The sequence below is a fragment of the Bufo bufo genome, chromosome 3 (genome assembly GCF_905171765.1).
Source record: "Bufo bufo chromosome 3, aBufBuf1.1, whole genome shotgun sequence".
Classification (NCBI taxonomy): domain Eukaryota; kingdom Metazoa; phylum Chordata; class Amphibia; order Anura; family Bufonidae; genus Bufo; species Bufo bufo.
In genome coordinates, this window is record NC_053391.1 from 647,024,560 (window position 1) to 647,032,812 (window position 8,253).

The following is an 8,253-nucleotide window of genomic DNA, read 5'->3' on the forward strand; positions in this document are numbered from 1 at the left end:
TGAATATGGAGACTTCCAGGAATCTTCCAAAGAAAAGGAAGAGGAAGAGAAAGAGGAGAGTTCAGCCGCCAAATAAGAGGAGGAGAATAGTAACACCGGAGAGGGCAAATGATGGCGGCAAAGAAAAAATGATCAAGGCTTCAAAAAGACCTGGAAGCCCTATACAGGAGAGTATCCAGATAAAGAGGAAGAGGGGAGAAAAGATGGGGGAAAAAGCTGATGACAGACCCAGCATGTCCTACAATACTGACATGGAACAGCTGTCAGGTGAGTGCAGATCTAAGTTTCCTAGAGCCAATACCCCCTAATGTACGAATTCATGGAATTCTCCACTTTTGGAGAACCCTAATTATGACCAAGATTATGAATTCCTTTCTTTGCTACCCCCTAATGTAGTTACATTGTATTGTAATGGCAAAAATATAGAAATATTAAATCTTACGGTATCTCTCCTGTCTCCACCAGGGACAATCCCAGCAGACGCCCCCATCCTTGTGACTGGACTGGAAAGCTTCACCTTCCATAAAATCCTTGGAGAGGGTGGTTATGGTAAAGTGAGTATTAGGAATTCTTGGGACTTCTTCCTCATGTGTGTCATGTGTGTCGCAGTAATATCACTCTAGGGATGTCAACGCTTCATGTCTTCTCATCAGGTCTCATGGCAAGACAGGCCTTTCTTCCAGTTCTAATGCTCTGTCTCCTACAGGTCATGCTGGCCACACATCCCGCCTGCCAACAACAACTGGCAGTGAAGCTGGTGAAGAAGAGGGTCCTGCTTCAGGACTTTAAAGACACTGTCCTGATTGAGCGACAGGTCCTGGAGGTGACTGGGAAGAGTCCATTGTTTACCCATGCTTATGCCACCTTCCAGACCAAGGTAAGAGTCTGATCCATTATCGAGGCTTGATCAGTGGGTTAGCTATACCGATCCCAACTGAGGAGGCTGCAGGACCTTTACTATAATATTTTAGAAACCTGGATCATATTTTCTGTCTTTTATCATAGGACTATGCCTTCTTCATCATGGCGTTTCTTAGCGGAGGAGATCTAAGTGGCCTCATGAGAGCCAACGCCCTATTCACCGTTCCAGTCACCAGGTAAGACAGAACATGGATATATTAGATAAAACTGACGATTGCTGTCAGGAACATGCAGCTTTGTGTCATTATTAGTCTGGTAGTTTAATGGGTGAAATGTTGATATTCTTTCTTTTTGCCATCAGATTTATGGCAGCTGAGATCATCTGTGGGCTGCAGTTTCTCCACACCAGAGGCATCATACACAGGGACATAAAACCAGCCAATATCTTAATGAACAGCGCCGGTCACTTGAAGATCGCCGATTTTGGTCTTGCCGTGATGAACATCTTTGGGGATAAGAAGATCTCAGAATATGCCGGAACTCTTAGATACATGGCTCCTGAGGTGAGGAATCATCGACTGCACATGCTACTGAGCTGTTTCTTTCTACAGGGCTGGACAGCTGCATGACTTCTGCTGGCCTGGACAATGTTCTAACTCTTATTGTCTGCTGGATGTTTTCACAGATTCTTCTACGGAAGCCCTACAACACGGCAGTGGACTGGTTCTCAGCTGGTGTGATGATATATGAGATGGCTACTGGCAAATATCCATTCAATGCCGGTATACTGCCTGAAACAATCGAAAAGTCACTGATCAATGATGTTCCCAACTACCCAAAAGGGCTCAACCCCCAAGCTAGAGACCTTATAGTGGGGGTGAGTAGAAAGACACATAGCAGTAATACAGCGGCTAAATATTATGAAAATGAGGACATTGAAAATCAGGGATAGCATTGCAACGTGTGATGGAATGAATGTCTTTATTCTACATTTTTCCAGCTCTTAAACAAGTCACCAGAGAGTCGCCAGTTAGCGGTAGATAACATCAGGGAACATCCGTTTTTCATGGAAATTAACTGGACAGATATAGAGGGAGCAGGAGCTCGTCCACCATTCCAACTAGGACCAGTAAGTAAATGATCCAGAGAAGATGTGGCTAGTAGTACAGTTCCATTGTGTTCCTTCTTTATCAACACCGCTTTTGGTATGTTCTCTCCATAGCCACCAGTGATGACATTGACAAAAATCGATGACATCCTGTCCTCCACCGAAGCCAATAAGTCACCAATGGCTGAAAGAGATCAACAACTGTTCTGTGGATTCACATTTGCCAATGAGAACTGGCAGGTCGTAAAGCCAATTAAAGAACCTTTCATACGACCACGCAGGTGAGTCATTGTAGCTGAGAGGGGAATACGGATGGGGATTATTGGAGATTCCCTGTGAATCTGTGCAGTGTGGATTCCATTCACTGGCTTAGAGTCTGCTCATGGGTGGACAGAGCAAACTTGAAGGTGGTTACCATTTTGCAAGGCTATTTCATTTCATTTCCAACCTGTTTTAATTTTTTCTTGGTAGAACGTTTGGCAGATTTGTGAGAGAGACCATCCGCAGGATCTGGAGGAAGATGAAAAACTGGAAGTAAAGTGCTCCACTCTGTATACAGATGTCCCCAGTAGATCAGTGGCTGAAAAACATCATGTTCCAGCAGAGCCTCTTGCTGACATCATAAACAGCAGAAAAACCAACCAACACTTGCTGTCCTTGTATGAGCCTCAGATTCCAAACTCTGACCTCTATCTGCTCTCCTGACTACTCATCGGTACTGTACTACACCAGTCCTTGTTCCTCAGCTTCATTTCCAGCTGCCACTAGAAGTAACCTGAGGGCTGTGACCTGCAGTCTAGCATGCAGCCAAGAAGCTATGGAGTCAATGAAGATTCTTCCAAGAATCAATGACTTGACCGCCAGCGCTTCTAGTCGACAAGTTGCCTCTTGTGCCCAAAGGGAAGGGTGGTCCTTAGGCCATGGTTCCCTAGAGGTTTCCTCCACAGGGGGTTTTTCCTTTCCTGCGTGCCAATGGATCTTAACATCGACAAGAAAATGGCGACTTGTTAGACTTTGCCCTCAGTGGAGATCACACCATCCACTAGTGGTACAGAGGGACAGAAAAGGACATCTACCACCAATAAACAGTACCATTCACCATCATGTGGTTGTAGCTTATTTATGTTTTATCCAACAAGTCCCACATGCATATTAGGGCAAGAGCCATCTATGTACTGTACTATGGATTGCTATTTATCCTGTAGTTGGGGGAAATCTGAAGGCACTTTCATTAGATGTTGTCTTTTTTAGGTGGTACTCCCCAGTTGCATGCGTTGAATTGTATTTTGTTACTGATGTTCAGTGTAGAAGCTGCATGGAAAAGATCTGCTACAAATCTGTCTTGTTTGCCCAGAGTCTAAAACAGGCTGTAAGGCCCAGACTCCCTGCCCACATATTCAAGACATTTCTTGGATATCCATGTCAAGACATGGCATGATGAACTGTGTACTTATAGTTGAATAAATTGGAAAACCATCTGAGAAATAAAACCCCTAGAGAGGAGGTTATAGTATCCATTCCCATATTAAAATTAGCCATGCGAGTTTGTAGCTGATGTTTCTGCTCAGTCTGTCCCTTTTATAGCCCATGATGAAGCATTGAAATCAGAGCATTAAATAAAAAGCGTAAAAACTTTCAGAAACCGGCAGACAAAAATAAACGTTTAGGTTAGATAGGCTACGCCACCTAACCTCAGCTTGATCCCTGTTCTGTCTGCCCTGGTTTGTAAACAGTCAAAGTACAGTGCAGAGGTAGTCATATAAAAGATTACACCTTCACTGGTTACTAGAGACTAGAAAACCTCAAAGCTCGGGCAAGAGGGTGGATCCAAAGCCCAGCTAAATAGGGAGGCTGATCAGCTCCTTAGTCATCAGCTGGACAGGGAGCAAAAGGGAAGGATTTACTATGGCAGTGCTGAAACGAAGTTCCCAGAGTACTAGACCCAATACACAAAGGGAGTGCGGAGCAACGCCTGCACCTGCGCGGGACAGCAGGACAGCGGTGGACTCAGACCACCAGCCTAACAGGTTTCTTTACTGAAGAATTAAAATGCAAACAGTTCAGGACAGGTCATACTTGCAATGGACCAGCTGATGTTACACAGAAATCCAGTATCCTCAGTGTTACGGATATTTTACACTCCAGCTGAGTAAATCCGTACAGCGTCTCCGGAAAACCAAGTAAATCCGAAGGTGAATTTGTGAATATATAGCTCCCAATCCCCCACAAACAGGATCCAGGACTTCAGAGAACCGGCTTGACGACTGAGCCACAAACCCTGGGCCACCAGCCTTTGGCCAGAGAGCCAGCTTTCTGAGAGGGAGACAGAGAGGAGCGGGGGGGGGGAGACAGCTAGCTCAAGTCTCAGACCGAAGAAGTCAGTTCTGTGCTTTGCATGTGTTGACTTGTACTGAGTTCCTCCAGTAAAGAAGCACACTGGTTTACTGCAAACATTGACTCTCTGGAGTTATTTCCCATTGGGGTGCACCATGCCTTACCAGCAGCAACATATGGTGACTAGAGATTGCCTTGCGGTTCGCCTGGGCGGTCGTTTCGCGGCAAAGTTTGCGTGTTTCGCGATTCGCCAAACATGCAAATATATGGAGATATTCGCGCCCCCCATATTCTTTTACATTGTGAAGAACTTTTACCCATGACACATCCATCAGGTGGTACAGGACAGCCAATTAAGACGTTTCAGCACATGGACATACCCCCTACCTTATAAGCAAAGTAAATAATATTTTCCAAACCGATTGTATAACATCCTAAAGTATGTCACTAAACTCTTCGCTACAACATGTTAGGTATATGCATATTGTCATCTCGTATAAGTTTGCATCGCTCTCTTCATAATGTGCATTTTCTAGGCCTGTATTGTATATTTGCTGTAATTCTCAATGTGCACCAGTAGGTGGCAGCAATATGTAAGCAGACCATGGTTAGTTAATATATCTAGACTGGAATAGACCATTGCAGGCTAGCTCCCCTCTTTCTGAGGAGGAGTGGAATGTTCCCACATCCTACTTCAGGGGGAGGAAGGAAAGTTCTAGGCAGTGTGAGCCACCCCCCTGCTGGGGTAGGCTGTGTTAGTAGGAGCTCCCAGAAACAGGGACCCCAAACAAGGATCCAAGCCTCGGCTGAGGCCCCAGATCAACCTTCCCAGCCTGAGCCCCTTACCTCAGCTGGTAGACCAGGAAAGCAGCCCTTCACAAGACGTATAGATCTCCAGGAAGAAACCACCATACCCTGCGAGCAGTCCTGTAAGTAAGACAAAGAGAAGATAATTACCTCACCAGCTAGTCAGACCCAAACTAAGCAGACTAAAGACAGAGCAGAAGATAGATAACTGCTAGATTCTAATAGGCGTATGATCCGATGGCGAAAACATATAAATTCATGCCACATATTGGCAAAACCTGCTGGGACTCTAGACTAACGCTGTAACTTGTATGGATCAAAGCTGCATATCATACCACCAAGTAAAGACAAGTTGGACCCTATTATCTGTGTGGAATCCCATCATTCCTCAGTTACTCCTATTAACCACACTCAATTTTGTTGCATGTGAGCCGGGATACAGGAGTCCAGCCGTACCACAGGTAGGAGACACCGTTGACACTACCATATCTACTATACAGAGACATTATCCCCCTCTGGCATTCCTCACCTAGTACGTGAGCTCATAACATCTTAAAGGGCCCTGCTACAGTACCTGCGCAAGCTGCAACTGGCGTCACGAACTTATACACATATAAACTGACCCACTGCAAAGCATTCCCACTGACCCAGTGTCCTGCTCTTTGCAATTGTACAATTTTCTTTTTATTTCTGAGCGGTAATTCACCTGGATTGTGAAATCTGCAGCCAATTCTTTGTGCTGTTTTCACCATTTTCAACGTGTGGCTGAGATCCACGAAAATCTGCAACAAAAAACAGAAAGTAACACGTGGAATTAGTGCAGAAAACACAGAAATCCGGACAGAAATTCATGTGGATTTTCTATTTGTAAGGCCTCCCTCATTCAAACATTTGTATTTGTGGTCCGCACACAATCTGCGGAACCACTTATATCAACCGCCATATGCCGCAGTTGCATAAGACGACATGGTAGGTGGAGTGCCCCATTACAGGACCATGATCCAGGACCCAATTAATCCGGACTCCAGAGTAACTTTTACAAGTCCCACAGTACTGCCTGCCACCACCAGACCAGCCCTCTGCCCCAGGAGAGTAACGGGCTGGAAGCTGGATCATTGGTCCTGTAATGGGGCACCCCAAGGCAGTGCCACTTCATATACTATAGGGGTGCAGAGCAGATTCTGGGGTCTGGGGTCACATCTGGTCTGGCACCTACCAATAAGGCCCCATTCACACGTCCGCAATTCTGTTCCGCATTTTGCTGAACGGAATTGCGGACCCATTAATTTCTATGGAGCCGCACGATGTGCAGCCTGGACACGGGGTTGCGGACCCGCACTTCCGGGTCCGCAATTCCGTTCCCGAAAAAAAATAGAACATGTCCTACTATTGTCCGCAACTGCGGACAAAAGTAGGCATATTCTATGCAGTGTCGGCAATGTGCGGTCCGCAAATTACGGATCGCACATTACTGATGTCAGTGTTTTGCGGATCCACGGGCCCGTGGATCCGCAAAACACTTACGGATGTGTGAATGGGGCCTTACCATGCGTCTTCAGTTAGATGAGAGAGAAAAGTCTGAGTGCACTCAGACTTTTCTCTCTCATCTAACTTTTACAAGTCAGTCCCATCACACTCCTAGTCCAGACTAGCCTGGTGCCTGCCACAGTAGTGCCTCTGCCACCACCAGACCGACCACAGTGGAACCATCTACTGCGAGTACAGCAACCTTCAATAAGGAGCAGAACTTAGGGTAGTTTCACACTTGCGGCAGGACGGATCCGACAGGCTGTTCAGCCTGTTGGATCCGTCCTGCCGCTATTTCGCCTTGCCGCCACTCCATCCCCATTGACTATAATGGGAACGGGGACGGAGCTCTGGTGCAGCGTGGCAGTGTGCGGTGAAAGGCTGGCGACCGAAAAGTACTGCAAGTCCGACTTTTTCATCCGGTGGCCTCTCACCGCGCAGTGCTGCGCCGGAGCTCCGCCCCCATCCCCATTATAGTCAATGGGGACGGAGCAGCGGTCCAGCGAAATAGCGGCAGGACGGATCCGACAGGCTGAACAGCCTGCCGGATCCGTCCTGCCGCAAGTGTAAAAGTACCCTTAGTCTGTTATATAAGGGGGGGGGGGGGGGGAACACCAGAACTAGAGTGTGCCCCCCAAAAGAAGGAAGGGGCGCCCTCCTTATCACTGCTGGCATCTCTTTTTAACTTCAGATCATCAGACTCTCACTTACTAATTACAGCACACACCCTGGCCTGTCGTGTCCACCATCAGACAGGGGAGGGAAGAAAAGAAACCCCAGAACTAGACTGTCAGTGTGCCCCCCCAAGTTGGGGGGCACACTCTAGTTCTGGGGTTTCTTCCCAGGGTGTGTGCTGTAAATTTGTAATTAGTGAGAGTCTGATGATCTGAATTCTGAAGTTAAAAAGAGCTGCCTGCAGACCTGCAATGATGAGGAGGGCGCCCCTTGCTTCTCTTGGGGGCCCCACTCTAAAGGCAGCTCCTTTTAACTCCAGAATTCAGATCAAGTATCTCAGAAATCATAAGTTCTCACTTTCCTTCACTTACTTTTTTTTAGAGCACACGAGTCACGACACTAGTCACAGCAGACTGGAGTGGCACTGGCAGGACTGGAGTGGAGACCAGTTGAGGAGGAGGCAGGAGCACTGAGCAGAGAGAGGAGGACCGGTCCAGTACAGCGCAGGCAGGCACAGGCTGGCAGCAGTAGCACTAGCAGTGTGAGACTGAGACAGCGACACTGTCTCACTCAGTCAGACACTGCTGAGCTGCTCAGACTGGTTTCCGGCAGTCAGAGAGCGGGAATCTGACTGGCGCCAGTGCGGCCGGCATGACCACTCCCTCCCTAGTCCCTCCACTCCAGGTACACCCCCGGCCCGGGCCCCTCCACCGCCTGAGTCCGCCGCCCTCGGCGCCTCCCTCTGCTGCTTCTCCAACCTGGTGGCTGGCTGGCTCCAGTCCCTCCTCCCTCCACTCAGGTACGCCCCCGGACCGGCCCCCTCCACTGCCTTCCTCATCTGTGCTGCTCGCCTGACTGCTACTGACTCCTCCCCAGGGGAGGAGTCAGGAGCAGTCAGACTAGCAGCACAGATGAGCTCCCCACTCCCCAGCCAGGCCCAA

The 8,253-nt window shown here is 47.9% G+C and overlaps 2 long non-coding RNA genes across 2 annotated transcripts; both read left to right on the forward strand.

The window, feature by feature from the left end:
- The first annotated feature begins 1,048 nt into the window (after positions 1–1,048).
- On the forward strand, positions 1,049–1,632 carry LOC120994170. The gene is made up of 3 exons (XR_005777342.1): positions 1,049–1,097; positions 1,234–1,424; positions 1,547–1,632. It is a non-coding gene; the product is annotated as an uncharacterized LOC120994170 (long non-coding RNA).
- A 313-nt stretch (positions 1,633–1,945) lies between these two features.
- On the forward strand, positions 1,946–2,507 carry LOC120994171. Its single transcript, XR_005777343.1, has 3 exons — positions 1,946–1,990; positions 2,084–2,250; positions 2,441–2,507. It is a non-coding gene; the product is annotated as an uncharacterized LOC120994171 (long non-coding RNA).
- The last annotated feature ends 5,746 nt before the right edge of the window (positions 2,508–8,253 follow it).